The sequence below is a fragment of the Otolemur garnettii genome, unplaced genomic scaffold (assembly GCF_000181295.1).
Source record: "Otolemur garnettii isolate 467f Iridium unplaced genomic scaffold, OtoGar3 scaffold00106, whole genome shotgun sequence".
In the NCBI taxonomy this organism is placed as follows: Eukaryota; Metazoa; Chordata; class Mammalia; order Primates; family Galagidae; genus Otolemur; species Otolemur garnettii.
In genome coordinates, this window is record NW_003852501.1 from 3,345,405 (window position 1) to 3,361,763 (window position 16,359).

At 41.6% G+C, this 16,359-nt stretch overlaps 1 pseudogene; it reads left to right on the top strand.

The window, feature by feature from the left end:
- LOC100945389 overlaps positions 1–16,359 on the top strand; it is a 44,464-nt pseudogene that overhangs the window by 27,088 nt on the left and 1,017 nt on the right.

Here is a 16,359-nt window from a genome sequence, read left to right on the forward strand (position 1 = left end):
GAGCACCTGTAGTGTCAGCTACTGGGAGGCTGAGGCAAGAGAATTGCTCAAGCCCAAAAGTTTGAGGTTGTTGTGAGCTCTACACTACAGCACTCTCCCATGGGCCACATAGTGAGACTTTCTCACACATACACACACACAAAAAGATATAAAACAGTACAAATCTATTGTTATTTCTACACCCTAGCAGTGAACAATCTTATCCAATTTTGTGGTTGCTATAAAAGAATATCTGAAACTGGGTAATTTATAAAGGAAAGTAGTTTATTTAGCTCATGTTTCTGAAAGGCTGGAAAGTTTAAGGTAAGGTGACCAGATGTCCTGGTTTGGCGGGACAGTCCCAATTTTCAACAATTTGTCCCATGTCCCAGGCAGTTTTAAAAAGTCCTGATTTTTGGAAAGAATGCATGACAAGCTAGGGAACGGTGGGAGAACGGGAAGGGAATATATGGTTTTTGGCTGCCATGTGGCTATTTCGCCAGGATATGAGTTTTATATTATTTTTGTTAATTTTATAATGTTAAACTTTAATAATAACAAATAATTGTTGAGAACTGATTATTGAGAACTGCTTATCAAAGTTTGCATTATTAATCAGTTGTTAGAATTCAATGAGAAGTATGCCAAAGAATAAACAATACTATACATAATTTTTCAATGTATTATATTTATAAATTGTACTTATGTTGAAATTGAAAAAATATATTACAATACTATTTTTGTGTTATATGAAAATTTTTGTTGCTCCATATAGACCAAATTTTAAATTAAGAACCCCCCTCAATGGTGTCCCACTTTACCAATGTTAAAATCTGGTCACCTTAGTTTAAGGGCACGATGCATGCTTCTGGCCTGGGCTTTTATGCTGTGCAGTATAGAAGATCAACAAAGGAGAAGAAAGTAGTGTATAAGGGACCAAATGGGACAGAGAACCTCATTTTATAACAACAATTCCTAGGGGAACTAATCCATTCCTGTAAGACCAAGAACTCACTCATCCCCAGGAAATGGCATTAACCTATTTACCAGGGCTCTGCCACCACCCCCAAACTCCTCCCACTAACCCTACCTCCAACACTGCCTCACTGGGAGTCAAATGTCAACCTGAGTTCTTGTGGAGACAAATCACATTTAAACCACAGCAAATCTGAAAATTAAATCAAGAAACAATTTCACACAATAACATAATAAGATAAAAAAATAAGAATAAATTTGAGGGCTCGGTGCCTCTAGCTCAGTGTTTAGGGCACTGGCCACATGCACTGGGGCTGGTGGGTTCAAACCCCGCCAGGGCCTGCTAAACAACAATGACAACAGCAACCAAAAAATAGCCCGGCGCTGTGGCGGGTGCCTGTAGTCCCAGCTACTTGGGAGGTAAGAATCACTTAAGCCCAAGAGTTTGAGGTTGCTCTGAGCTGTGACGTCATGGCACTCTCCTGAGGGTGACAAAGAGACACTCTATCTCAGAAAACAAACAAACAAAACAACAACAACAAAAAAAGACTCTATTTAACAATGAGGAAAATGAGTCTCAGATACCTTAATCTGTCTAAAGTATCACAGCTAGTAAGTGGTAGAACCAGGTTTCAAATCAGATCTAACTCCATTTTTACAAGTCAGTATATCAACTGCAAACCCTTTGCCATTAAAATTCATCAGAGGCCTGGCACAGTAGCTCATGCCTATAATCTTAGCACTCTGGGAGGCCAAGGTGAGTAGATTGCTTGAGGTCACAGATTTAAGACAAGCCTGAGCCAGAGAGAGACTTCGCCTCTAAAAATAGGCAGGCATTGTGGCAGGTGCCTATAGTCCCAGCTACTTGGGAGGTTGAGGCAAGAGAATGGCTAAGCCCAAGAGTTTGAGGTTGCTGTGAGCTAGGGTGTCACACCACTCTACTGAGGGTGACAAGTGAGACTCTATCTCAAAAAAGAAAAAAATTCATCAGAGAAGACCAGGCATAATGGTTTATGCCTGTAATTCAAATACTTTGGAAGACTGAGGTGAGAGGATCACTTGATGCCATGAGTTTGAGACCAGCCTGGGTAATATATAGAGACTCTGTCTCTACAATTTTTTTTTTTTAATAGCTGGGAATGGTGTAGTTCCAGCATTCAAGAGCTTAAGGTGGGAAGATTGCCTCAGGAGTTTGGGTTTACAGTGAGTTATGATCACACCGCTGTACTCCAGCCTGGGTGACAGTAAGATCCTGTCTTTAAAAAAAAAAAAATTAATGCAAGAGGTGATATCAGCAGAATGGAAGAAGAGGAAGCCCTGGACCCTCCTTCCCCTTCTGGACACCCTAATACACACTAATTTAACAAAAATAAATACACAAATTCTATTCATTAGAAATCCAGAAGCCAGTCAAAGGGCTCCTGTACCCTGGACAAGTGCAAAATCAGCCACATTAAAGCTGGTAAGAAAATTCAAGATACCCTTTCACCATAATCCCTATACCTGGCACAGTCCTATACAATTTTTCCCCAAAAATAAGACATTGTCTTATATTTATTTTTTTCTCAAGAAGACACACTAGGGCTTATTTTCAGGGGGATGTCTTATTTTCATTAAGTATAATACAACAATCTACATTTATTCAAATACAGATAAGTGATCTTCTTCTGGAACCTGACGGGGGAACCGACCTTGTTGGTGGGGCTGACACTAGTGATGTGTGAACTCCTTTCCCCTAGCTGTTGCACGTGCGCATAGGATGCCTGCGACTGCGGTCACCACATGCATACCTGCACAAGTGCGAACGGCTGGGAGAAAGGATCTGTGGCAGATAAAAGGTATTCCAGTCTTCCTTACTGCTCCACATTGAAATGTAGGTCTTATTATGGGGGTAGGGCTTATATTTAACAAAATGCATAGAAATCCTGCTAGGGCTTATTTTGGGGGTAGGTCTTATTTTCTGGGGAAACACAGTAGAAGGAAACTCCTAAATCCTACCTTCTCCTTGAGAAGGGAAAGAGTTGTATCACACATCTAACATCACAACTTTTCTGTGAGCTGCTTGGGTGACTGGCTTCTACCTCACCTGTCTTGGAGCACTAATGGGACTCAGAATACTCTATAAAAGGACATATGATGGTTTGAACTACCATGAAGGTTCCAGAGGCCCTTAGAATCCTTGGCCATGGTGATTTGTAAGCGTTTTCTACTGTAGGAGGCCACTCTGTGAAGACTTAGAAAGGGTTTTTTTGTTTGTTTGTTGTTTTTTTAATGCAAAGATAGCAACACAAAGAGACAGGAAAATGAAGAAACAAGAAATATGTATGAAACAAAAAAACAGGATAAATCTCTAGGAACTGACTCTAATGAAAAGGAGTTATATGATTTACCTGACAGCAAATTCAAAATAACTATAATAAAGATGCTCAACAATGTCATGAGAACAACACATCAACAAAGTAATAATTTTGGCTCGGTGCCTGTAGCACAGTGGTTACGGTGCCAGCCACATACACTGAGGCTGGTGGGTTCGAACTCAGCCCAGGCCAGCTAAACAACAATGACAACTGCAACAAAAAATAGCCAGGTGTTGTGGCAGGTGCCTGTAGCCTGTGGTCCTGGCTACTTGGGAGGCTAAGGCAAGATAATCACTTAAGCCCAAGAGTTTGAGGTGGCTGTGAGCTGTGACACCACAGCACTCTACCCAGGGTGACAGCTTGATGCTCTGTCTCAAAGCAGAGTGAAAAGTCAACCAGCAGAGTAGGAGAAAATTTTTGCAAACCATATATCTGATAAAAGATTAACATGAGGAACATTCATAACTCAATAGCAAACCCTAAATAAGCCAGTTTAACAACAGGCAAAGGACTTGAATAGGCATTTCTCCAAAGAAGACACACAAATGGTGAACAGGTGCATGAAAAGATGCTCAACATCACTAATCATCAGGGTAATATACATCAAAACCCCAATAAGATATCACCTCACAACTACTCTTTTTTTTTTTTTTTGAGACAGAGTCTCACTGTGTCACCCTAGGTAGAGTGCCATTACATCACAGCTCACAGCAACCTCAAACTCTTGAGCTTAAGAGATTCTCTTGCCTCCACCTCCCAGGTAGCTGGGACTACAGGCGCAGGCCACAATGCCCAGCTATTTTTGTTGTTGTTGTTGTTGTTGTTGTTGCAGTTGTCATTGTTGTTTTAGCTGGCTGGGGCCAGGTTTGAACCCGCCAGCCTCAGTGTATGTGGCCAGCGTCCTACCCACTGAACTACAGGCACTGCCCACCTCACAACTACTTAGAAAGTTAAAAAAAAAAATGTTGGCAAGCATGTGGAGAAATTACAACATTTCTACAATGTTGCTTGAGATGTAAAATGATGCAGCAGCTGTGAAAAGGGGGCTTCTCTATATATTAAAAATAGAGTTACCATGCAATCCCATTTCTGGGTATTTATCTTAAATAATTGAAATCAGGTGCTTGAAGAAGTATTTGCACTCTGACATTATTGCAGCTTTACTCCTCCAAATGTCAATAAATGAATGAATGGATAAAGTGAATGCAGTACATACATACAATGCTGTATTATTCAGCCTTACAAAGGCAGGAAATCTTGCAATATGTGACAACATGGATGAACCCGGAGGACATTAAGCTCAGGAAAGCAAGCCTATCACAGAAAAAACAATACTGATGATTTTACTTAGCGAGGAATCTAAAATGGTCAAATTCATAGAAGTGGATAGTAGCATTGTGGTTGCCAGAGGCCTGGGGGAGAGAGAAATGGGGAGTTGCTATTCAAAGGTTATGACATTTCAGGGATGCGTGAGGAATAAATTCTAGAGATCTGCAGTACAACATGGTGCAATACTGAAATGTGCACACAGAGATTTGGTATAGCTCATGTTAAACGTTCTTACCGCAATTTTAAAAGGTTAATCAGAAGGTGTCAATGAGCAAGTACCTTTAATTTAAAGTGCCTTTGGTGGTTAGCAAGGATCTTTTTCTTTTTCTCCCCCCCTTCTGCCTTTAATTTTATGACACATGCTGCGTTTATCTGGAACTTGGAACTGTTTCCTGTTGGGTTGTATGGCCAGCAAAGCAGGAGCAGTTTATCATGCATTTCTGTCTGATGCACTAAGGTTGGCCTTCACTGAAAACTAGGCAATAGTAACCGGGCGTTGTGGTGAGCACCTGTAGTCCCAGGTACTAGGGAGGCAGAGGCAAGAGAATCGCCTAAGCCCGGGAATTGGAGATTGCTGTGAGCTGTGACGCCACAGTGCTCTACTGAGGGTGTTAAAATGAGACTCTGTATCTAAAGAAAAAAAAAAAAGAAAGAAAAGAAAACTGTGCAATACGTTTGCAATAAATCTACTGTTTGCAGCCACTGGACATACTGAGGTTCATACCAAACATGAGGAATTTGAAGGTTATTCTTTTTTTTTTAATTTCTTATAGCATAATTGTATACATTAATGCAATCATGGGGTACAGTGTGCTGTTTTCATATACATTTTGAAATACTCTCATCAAACTGGTTAACATAACCTTCATGTCATTTTCTTAGTTATTGAGTTAAAACGTTCATACTCTGCTTTTAGAAAGATTCACTTGTACCCTTGCAAGATAAATCAGAGGTGACCCCACCAATCACCCTCCCTCGCCCCATCCACCCCTCTCACCTCCCCTCTCCCACTCCCTTCCCATATTCTAAGGCTATAATTAGGTTATGACATTCCTATAAAAGCTATGAATTAGTTTCAAAATAGGGCTGTGTACTAAGGTTATTCTTTTTAATAGCAAAGAACATCACTGTAACAATGAAATACTAGTAAACCACCAGGCCCAGATGGGAGGTCTGGTGGAATGTTGAAGGAAATGGCAGGAAGGACTGAGGCAGATGTCTCTTCTTCTGGTCTGATTTCTTGAGCAAGTGTTGTTTTCCACCCTCCTGCACTTTGCCATCCTCTCTCCTTCCAGCTCTTCTGAATTCAGAATAATCATCCAAGTCTCACTGGCAAGGGTCCCCAGAGGGATTTTCAGTCCTGACATACTCTGAAACACATTTTAGTGAAACATCTCCCAGTCTGGCTAAGCAGGGGTTCTAAAACTTCTCTGAGCCATGAACCCTTTTGACAACCTGGGGAAGCCAGAGAACACTTCTCAGAGGAGTTTCTAAAGCACAAAATAAACACAATTACAAAGGAAGCCAATTTAATGGAAATACCACGATTGCATATTTTTTAATCTGATTATATGCTAATATATGTTTATTCTTGTATTAGGATCAGATGGCAGATCCACCAACTTCCATAGTTTTGGAATAGTGATGACCACAAATGATATTTTCTTTCTTTTTTTTTTTTGAGACAGAGTCTCTCACTGTGTCACTCTCAGTAGACTACTGTGGTGTCACAGCTCACAGCAACCCCAAACTCTTGGGCTTAACCAATTCTTTTGCCTCAGCGCTGGCTATTTTTTATTGCAGTTGTCATCGTTGTTTAGCTGGCTGGACCAGGCTTGAACCCACCAGCCTCAGTGTATGTGGCTGGCATTGTAACTATTGTGCTACAGGCACTGAGCCCACAAATGATATTTTCAAAAATAATTCTGATAACTGTAATGCCACATGAAAATATCTATGATCTCTATGGGAGACAAAGTAATTGAGATGTGATGCCTACATTATAATAAATGGAAATGGACTCTCCACCTGTAGCTCAGTGAGTAGGGCGCCAGCCACATACACTGAGGCTGATGGGTTCAAGCCTGGCCCAGGGCCGCTAAACAACAATGACAATCGCAATCAAAAAATAGCTAGGCGTTGTGGCAGACGCTTGTAGTCCCAGCTACTTGGGAGGCTGAGGCAAGAGAATTGCTGAAGCTCAAGAGTTGGAGGTTGCTATGAGCTGCGATGCCGCTGCACTCTACAGAGGGTGACAAAGTAAGACTCTGTCTCTAAATAAATAAATAAATAAATAATAAAAGGAAATGCTCCCAATCTGAGCAAGAGCGAGACTCTACTAACAAGAGAAAAATCTGGGCGTGTGGGGTGGGTCACGCCTGTAATCCTAGCACTCTGGGAGACTGAGACTAGTGGATTGCTTGAGGTCAGGAGTTTGAGACCAGCTTGAGCAACAACAAGACCCTGTCTCTAAAAAGTAGCCAGTGTGGCTGATTTATAGCCAGTGTGGCTTGGTGCCTGTGGCTCAAGAGGCTAAGGCACCAGCCACGTACACCTGACCTGGCAGGTTCAAATCTGGCCTGGGCCCACCAAACAACAACGACGGCTGCAACCAAAAAATAGCTGGGCATTGTGGCAGGCACCTGTAATCCCAGCTACTTGGGAGGCAGAGGCAGGAGAATCACTTGAGCCTAGGAGTTGGAGGTTGCTGTGAGCTGTGATGCCACAGCACTCTACCCAGGGGGATAGCTTGAGGCTCTGTCTCAAAAAAAAAAACAAAACCCAACTGTTTCAACATATGATCAGTATTAAACATTTCTTAATGGTTTAATAGATGGGCTCACACCATGATCCTAGCACTATGGGAGTGGATACTGGGTGGATCCACCAAATTGAGAGCATCTCTGGAGCCCAGGAGTTCAAGGATACAGTGAGCTATGATGAAGTCACTTCACTCCAGCTGGGGTGATAGAGCAGAACCTTGTCTGAAAAAATAACAAAAGTATTGGGCAGCGCCTGTGGCTCAAAGGAGTAGGGTGCCAGCCCCATGTACAGGAAGTGGTGGGTTCAAACCCAGTCCTGGCCAAAAATTGCAAAAAAAGATAAAATAAAATAACAAAAGTATTTCTTTTTTTTTTGAGACAGAGTCTCACTTTGTTCACCTTAGTAGAGTGCTCTGGCATTATAGCTCACAGCAACCTCAAACTCTTGAGTTCAAGTGATCCTCTAGCCTCAGCCTCTGGAGTGGCTGGGATTACATGTACCCACCACAATGCCTGGTTATTTTTAGAGATGGAGTCTTGCTCTTTCTCAGAGTTGGTCCTGAACTCCTAAGCTCAAGAAGTACCCCCTCTTCGGCCTCCTAGAGTGTTAGGATTACAGGCATAAGTCATCAGTCCCGGCATAACAGGAGTTTTTTTTTTTGTTTTTTTTTTTTGAGACAGTCTCATTCTGTCACCCTCAGTAGAGTGATGTGTTGTCATTACTCACAGCAACCTCAAACTCTTGGGCTTAAGCAATTCTCTTACCTCAGCCTCATAAGTAGCTGGGACTACAGGTGCCTGCCACAACACCTGGCTATTACAGATGGTGTCTCTCTCTGGTTCAAGCTGGGGCAAGAGAAATTGCTCAAGCCCAGGAGTTGGAGGTTGCTGTGAGCTGTGATGTCAAAGTACTCTACCCAGGGCAACAGCTTGAGGCTCTGTATCAAAAAAAAAAAAGATCATATCATCAGCAAAGAGGGAGAGTTTGATCTCCTCTGTTCCCATTTGGATGCCCTTTATTTTCTTGTCTTGCCTAATTGTATTGGCTAGAACTTCCAGCACTATGTTGAATAGTAATGGTGACAGAGGACATCCTTCTCTAGTTCCAGTTCTAAGTGGAAAAGCTTTCAGTTTTACTCCATTCAGTAAAATATTAGCTGTGGGTTTGTCATAGATAGCTTCGATCAGTTTAAGAAATGTGCCACTTGCTCAGTGCCTGTGGCTCAAGCAGCTAAGGCGCCAGCCACATACACCTGAGCTGGCAGATTCAAATCCAGCCCAGGGCCTGCCAAACAACAATGACAGCTGCAATCAAAAAATAGCCAGGTGTTGTGGCAGGTGCCTGGAGTTCCAGCTACTTGGGAGGCAGAGGCAGGAGATTCGCTTGAGCCCAGGAGTTGGAGATTGCTGTGAGTTGTGATGCCACAGCACTCTACCCAGGGGAACAGCTTGAGGCTCCATCTCAAAAAAAAAAAAGAAAAGAAAAAAGAAAGGTGCCATGTATGCCTCTTCAGTGTGCTAATTAGAAAAGGATGCTGGATTTTATCGAATGCTTTTTCTGCATCTATTGAGAGGATCATATGGTCTTTGTTTTTGCTTCTGTTAATACGGTGAATATGCATATGTTAAACCAGCCCTGCATCCCTGGGATGAATCCTCCTTGATCATGATGTATGACTTTTTTGATGATAAGCTGTAATCTATTGGGTAGAATTTTGTTGAGAGTTTTTGCGTCTATATTCATTAGTGAAATTGGTCTGAGTTCTCCTTTTTAGTTGGGTCTTTTCCTGGTTTTGGTATCAGGGTGATGTTTGCTTCCTAGAAGGTGATGGAGAAGATTCCTTCCTCCTCAATTTTTTTGAATAATTTCTACAGTATGGGAATAAGCTCTTCTTTGAAGGTTTGATAGAATTCTGGTGTGAAGCCATCCAGACCAGGGCATTTTTTTTGTTGGAAGATTTTTTATTGTTTCTTTGATCTCAGTGCTTGAAATTGGTCTGTTCAGAAGCTCTATTTCTTCCTGGCTAAGTCTAGGGAAAAGATGTGATTCCAAATATTGATCCATTTCCTTCACATTGTCAAATTTCTGGGCATAGAGTTTCTGGTAGTATTCAGAGATGATCTCTTGCATCTCTGTGGCATCAGTTGTTATTTCCCCTTTATCATTTCTGATTGAGGTTACTAGAGATTTTACTTTTCTCTTTCTGGTTAGTCTGGCCAAAGGTTTATCTATTTTATTTATTTTTTCAAAAAACCAACTCCTTGTTTCATTAATGTTCTGAATGATTCTTTTGTTTTCAATTTCATTGATCTCTGATTTAATTTTAGATATTTCTTTCCTTCTGCTGGGTTTAGGCTTAGATTGTTCTTCTTTTTCCAATTCCATAAGGTGGCTCCTGAGTTTGTTGATGCGCTCTCTTTCTATTTTTCAAATGTAGGCCTCTAAAGTGATAAATTTTCATCTCAGAACAGCTTTTGCAGTATCCCACAGGTTTTGGTAGCTTGGGTGAGCTTCATTGTTGTTATGCTCAAGGAAGTTAATGATTTCCTCTTTTATTTCTTCCTGCACCCAACTGTCATTCAACAGAAGGCTGTTTAATTTCCATGCTTTTGTGTGGGGTTGAACGTTTCTGTTGGAGTTGAGTTCCACCTTTAGTGCCTTGTGGGCTGAGAAGATACAAGGTAAAATTGCAGTTCTTTTGATTCTGTTGGTTTGTTTTGTGTCCTAGGATATGATCAACTTTGGAGAATGTTCCATGGGGTAATGTATATTCTTTATCTTTGGGATGGAGTGTTCTATATGCATTTATCAAGTGCAGTTGTTCTAGGGTTTTATTTAAGTCCCTTATCTCTTTGTTTAATTTCTGATTAGAGGATCTGTCTAGCTCTGTAAGAGGAGTGTTAAAGTCCCCTGTTATTATGGTGTTAAAATAACTAGTTATTATGGTGTTAAAATAACTAGACTGAGTGAAGTCTGTTTCAAGAATCTGGGAACATTTAAGTTGGTGCATAAATATTTAGAATTGAAACATCTTCTTGTTGTATTTTTCCCTTGATCAATGTAAAGTAACCATCTTTGTGTTTTTTTATTTTAGTTGCTTTAAATCCACATGTATCTAAAAATAAGATCGCAAGCCCTCTTTTCTTCTGAATTCCGTTTGCCTGAAAAATTATCTTCCAACCCTTAACTCGGAGTTTTAATTTGTCTTTTGAAGCTAGGTGTGTTTCCTGTAGACAGCAAATGGACAGCTTGTGTTTTTTAATCCAGTCAGCTAATCTATGCCTCTTCAGTGGGGAATTCAAGCCAGTAACATTTATTGAGATAATTGATAAGTGTGGTAGTGTTCTATTCATCTTATTTTGTGAGAGTCCATTGCTTAGTTTTATCTTTTGCATCATTGTGGAAATTAGGTTCTGTCCTTTAATTTCTGAGCTCTTACTTTGCTGCTGATCCATTGTGATGGTCAGTGTGTAGAACAGGTTGAAGTATTTCCTGTAGAGCTGGTCTTGTTGTGGCAAATTTCCTCAATGTTTGCATATCAGTCAATGATTTGATTTCTCTGTCAATTTTAAAGCTTAGCTTAGCAGGATATAGAATTCTGGGCTGGAAATTGTTCTCTTTAAGTAGATTAAAAGGTAGAAGACCATTGTCTTCTTGCTTGAAAAGTTTCATTAGAGAAGTCTGCAGTAACCCTGATGTATTTGCCCCTGTAGGCCAACTGGCGCTTACTCCTGGCAGCTTGAAGAATCTTTTCTTTTGTCTTGACTTTGGACAGGTTCATCACAATGTGTCTTGGAGAAGCTCTGTTAGAGTTGAGGTGACTTGGGGTCCAATATCCCTCTGAAAGGAATATGTCAGAATCTTTGTTGATGTTTGGGACATTTTCATTTATAACATTCTCTAGTATGGCTTCCATTCCCCTGGGGCATTCTTTCCCTTCTGGGATACCTATAACTTGTATGTTTGAATGCTTCGTAAAGTCCCATAAGTCTGCCAATGAACGTTGTGCTTTCTCTCTCTTCTTTTCTGCTTCTTTAACTATCTGAGTTATCTCAAGAGCTTTGTCCTCTACCTCTGAGATTCTTTCTTCTGCATGGTCTAATCTGTTGTTGATACTTTCTATTGCATCTTTAAGTTCCCTAATTGACTGCTTCAATTCCTTCAGCTCTGCTATATCCTTTCCATATTCTTCATATTGTTCATCTCTTACTGTGTTTTTGGATTTCCTTTTGGTTCTTTTCCACTTTATCAGCAATTTCCTTCATTGTTTCCATCATTTCCTTTATTGTTTTCATCATCTGTATTCTAAATTTCCTCTCTGTCATTTCTAACATTTCTTCATAGATGGAATCCTCTGCAGTAGCTACCCTACAGTCCCTTGGGGGGGGGGGGTTGCTCTGGACTGGTTTTTCACATTGCCAGGATTTTTCTGCTGATTCTTCCTCATGAGTGTTTTCTTTTACCTGTTTCCTTGCCCTGATTTTCCTTTCACTTCCTCTTGCTCTTTAAGTTACTGTGCCTCTGGCCTAGGGTTTCTATGAGTCAGCTGCCAGAGGGATTAGACCAAACAAATACACGTAACCACTTCCCTGTTCTCTATTGCTTTTGTCCTCCTCATGGGGTCCAGAGGTCTCTTGCTGACTCCCTGTGTCCCCAAAAGGATGCTCTGGGCAGATCCCTTCAGCCAAAGATGGCTGGAGTTGTCTCTCCCTAGTTTCACGGTGCCCAGTTGCAAGGAAGCTGTTACTGGGCCACCACCTTGCGCCCCCCCTTTTTTGAGACAGTCTCACTTTCTAGCCCCTGATAGAGTGCTGTGACATTATAGCTCACAGCAACCTCAAATTTCTGGGCTCAAGTGATTCTCCTGCCTCAGCCTCCTGAGTAGCTAGGACTACAGGTGCCTGACAGCAGTTGGCCAATTTTCCTAATTTTAATAGAGATGGGGTCTCACTCTTGGGCAGGCTGGTCTGAAATTCCTGAGCTCAAGCAACTCACCCACCTTGGCTTTCCAGAATGCTAGGATTACAGGTGTGAGCCACCACACCTATTTGAAAGCATCTTTTAATGGCAAAGCACACAAAGTTGTTAGATAATTGCCTCAGAAAGCCCCTTCCTCCAGAAAAGCCCCTTCCTGCCCTTAAAGTTACAACTCCTCAGGAGTTGTAAGGAGTGGCCTGCTTACCTCATCACTCTGTTCCAATTTCCTGCTGCCCACCCCTAATGCCTCTTTCCACCAGAGGAATAACTCCTTATTGGTTATCCCACCAGCCCACCACCATTCTGAAACTTCCCTATATAAGAATATGTTCCCCCCCCCACCTTCTCTCTTTCCTGTCTCTCTCTGCCTTTCTTCTCTTCTCTTCTCTCTTTCTCTCCTCCCTTTCCTTCCCTTCGCTTCTCTTCTCCACTCTCTCCTTATCTCTCTCCCCTCTTTTATCTCCTCCTTGGTGCTGCTCTGCAGCCTCCCTCCCCCTACCAATAAAGACCTTTCGTACAAGCCTTGGTGGTCTGTGAGATCTCTGCTGGTCAAAGTGCCTCTCTTTCATTTGGTGTCAGAAGCGGGGTGTAATTGTAATTAGGGAATGCTCCCAAGGGTAGCTTCCACTCCTTCCATGGTGTTTTAGCTCCCGGGGTTTCCCTATCCACTTCACGCACTCCCGGCAACTCACCACTGAATTGGCTTGTGTCTATCCACCAAGGCGCTCTAACCAGCATGCAACATCGGCCTCATCCAGATTTGGTAAGTACCCTTTGGGAGCAAGGTTTTTCCCTAAATCATGGACTAGAGTGCTTACAATTCCTGGCGATTCACCCCTTCTCGGAGTTTGAGTTCCCTATTCCCATTAACCTTGTGTGGCTTAGCCCAGGGCTTCCATGCCTCGCACGAAAATTCCTGGTGCCAGATCTCAAGCTTCCTTGACCCCATGGGCCTGACACTGTTCTAGGCATAGTGACGGCTATACTAGACAGGAGTCCTCATTCACTCGGCCAGCACAAAGCAGCGGGGATGTCCACCCTTTGTCCTGGTCCCTGCGTGATTCTGCTCACGCTTTATTCTTTCTACGAATCGCCATGAGCGCAGGCCATTCTGTCCCACCTAGCTCCCCCTCAGGGTACTTATCACGCCACCTGGTAAAATTAGAATTAACTTAAAGCCAAAAAATCAATTAAACTCTCTACTCAGGTTTGGCTACTTTACAAACGAAACAACCGAAGTGTCTAACCAAACCATAGTGCATTTAATTTTCTTCAATTCGAAACTTATATAACTGTTACGAACACCTTGGCAAATAGAGCGAGGTCTTCTATATTCAGAACTTCTCATATCTTAAAAGAAAACCTAATTTATGTTCAAGTAATTCCAAAATTCTTACAACAAAAAGATCTTCTGCTCTCTAGCTCCCTAAACAAAGCCTATTCAACCCAACCAATAACCCCCTGCCGTGTAGGCATGCAACCACCGGTCCTGAAAACGAAGGAAACCTCTGCTATATTCAACTCCTCCCTCAAACGCCCAGTTACCTCCACCTTCTGTCCCTCCTACTTCTCCGTCAACCAATCTAAACTCGTCTCCTAACTCCTCCCCTCCAACTAACCCTCAGAATTCTTTCTTTGAGGTTCTTTTCAACTTTCCCTTACCCTGCTGATATTTAGCCTTGGATAGAATTTACCACCTACTTTGGGCTGTATTCCCAGGCAGCCTAGCTCTGGGAGGACCCAGGCCCAGCACGCTAGAGGCCACTGCCAGCCTTGCACCATCCACGGGCTGGGCCTCAATCAGAGGGACGGGGGCTGGGGGGGGGGGGGGCCACCCACGGGTGACATGGGGGTGGGTCTTCTGTATGCTGCATTTCCCGCCCCCCACCGCGGGACTCAGTTCAACTCCAACTACTTTAAAAAACACTTCCAAAAGTCTTTACCCCTTTCTTCCTCCAACCCCTCCTACAGTGCCACTATATAAACTAAATTCCTTTACTTCTAATCCTTCTCATTTTATTCAAAAATTTCAATTTATTACTATGTCCTATGAACTTACCTAACATGATATTTTTATTATTTTACCTAATACCAACCTCTAACTAACACAAACGAGCGTGGGAGAAGGCGAAAGAGGCAGCAAATCAACTTCATATCCTACAAATAACACTACAATCCCTAACTCCCAGCCAAGTTGGAGTTATAATAATAATACTGGGAGAAAAAGTAGAAACATTTTTATTACCTACATTTTTGCGAACTTAAAGCTTCCACCAAAAAGACTATCAATTATAATATATTACAGAAAATCATACAAAATAAATCTAAAAATCCTTCAACTTTCTTCCAACACCTTATGGAGGCTTTTATTAAATATACTAACTTAAATCCTAAAACTATAAGTGGGAAAAATGTTCTTACAACTTATTTCTTTAACCAAAGTTACCCCGACATCAAACTTAAGCTAAAACACTTGGAGCACAGACCCCTAACACCCCAGGCCGTGATCTTAAACACAGCCTTTAAAATTTACACGGGATGAGATGATATTTTCCGAAGGGAAAATAAAAATTCTCAAACCCCCAATTATCAAATGCTAGCTCAAAACCTTACTGAGGCCATCATTTTAACCTGCCTAAGTCATCAGGGGCCAAAGACCGATTCACGACTCAACCACCTGAACCTTACTACAAATACGGTGAAGAAGACCACTGGGTACGATGTTACTTCATCCCAGGCTCCCGCCAGGGCCATGCCCTCTCTGCTAAAAAGGGCCATTGGAAAGCTGACTGCCCCTTGGCCCAAAGAGGCCGTGGAGTCAGCCAAACTATGGCACCTACATACAGCAGACTTCTCGGGGATTGCCTCTTCTAAAGACTGACCAGAACCCTGGCTTCTCTCACCCGATGCACCGCTTCGGATCCAAGAGTAACCTTGATGGTAGCAGGTAAAATTATTGCCTTCCTATTAAACACAAGAGCTAGCAGTTCTTAAAGAGTTCAGAGGTCCTACCTCCTATTACCTAACTCTATTGTCAGGATAAAATGTTTTTCCCACCGTCCACATCAAACTCATTTTTTACACTACATTTAATTGGCAATTTCTCATTTATATATTCCTTCTGATATTACCTTCCTATCCAATTCCCCTTCTGGGACATAACATACTTTCCAAATTAGGTACCACCCTCACTTTTAATCTTAAATTGATAAATGCTGACCCATCTCCTTCTGTCTCACTCTGCCTCGTCCTTTCCCAAACCATAAATCGCCCTAGCCTATTCCACCAAAGCAAATAAATCCTAAAATTTAAACCCCCCTCAATTACCTCCTACTCTCCAATTCTTATTAAACTAAAAAAACCTTCCATTTTTCTTTCTCAACATCAATATCCACTTCCCCAATCATCCTTTTAAAACTTCAACTTGTTATACAAGCCTTTTATCCCCAAACTTCAAAACTATTACCATAAACAAAAAAACCTTCTTCGCAACTTTCCTCTACCCACTATAAAACAAAAACTCCTCTCCTTTTAAGATTAACTAAATACCTCGAAAACATAAATTCCCAACTTTTCTCTCCTAACTATTCCTTTATATAATACTACTCAAGGTAACCCTCATAAACCTCTCCTAACCTCCATTTCCACTCCTTTTAAATCTCTACAACGTACTTTGTTAAAACCTCCATCCCTCCACCTACTTAATCTTTCTCACCACTTTCTTCTATATATCATGAAAAACTGTAAATTTACTCTCAGCATACTTAAACATCAGCTAAACCCCCACCTTTACTCCAGTTACTCATCTCTCAAAATAATTCAATCACACTATTCAAAATTAGGCCCCTTGTCTCAAGGCATTAATAGCCACAGTTACTCTAATACAAAAATCGAAGAAACTCACTTTTAATTCCCCTACTACTATCCCATCTCCTCATTCTCTAATCTTTCTTTCTTTGTTTCTTTTTTTTTTTTTTTT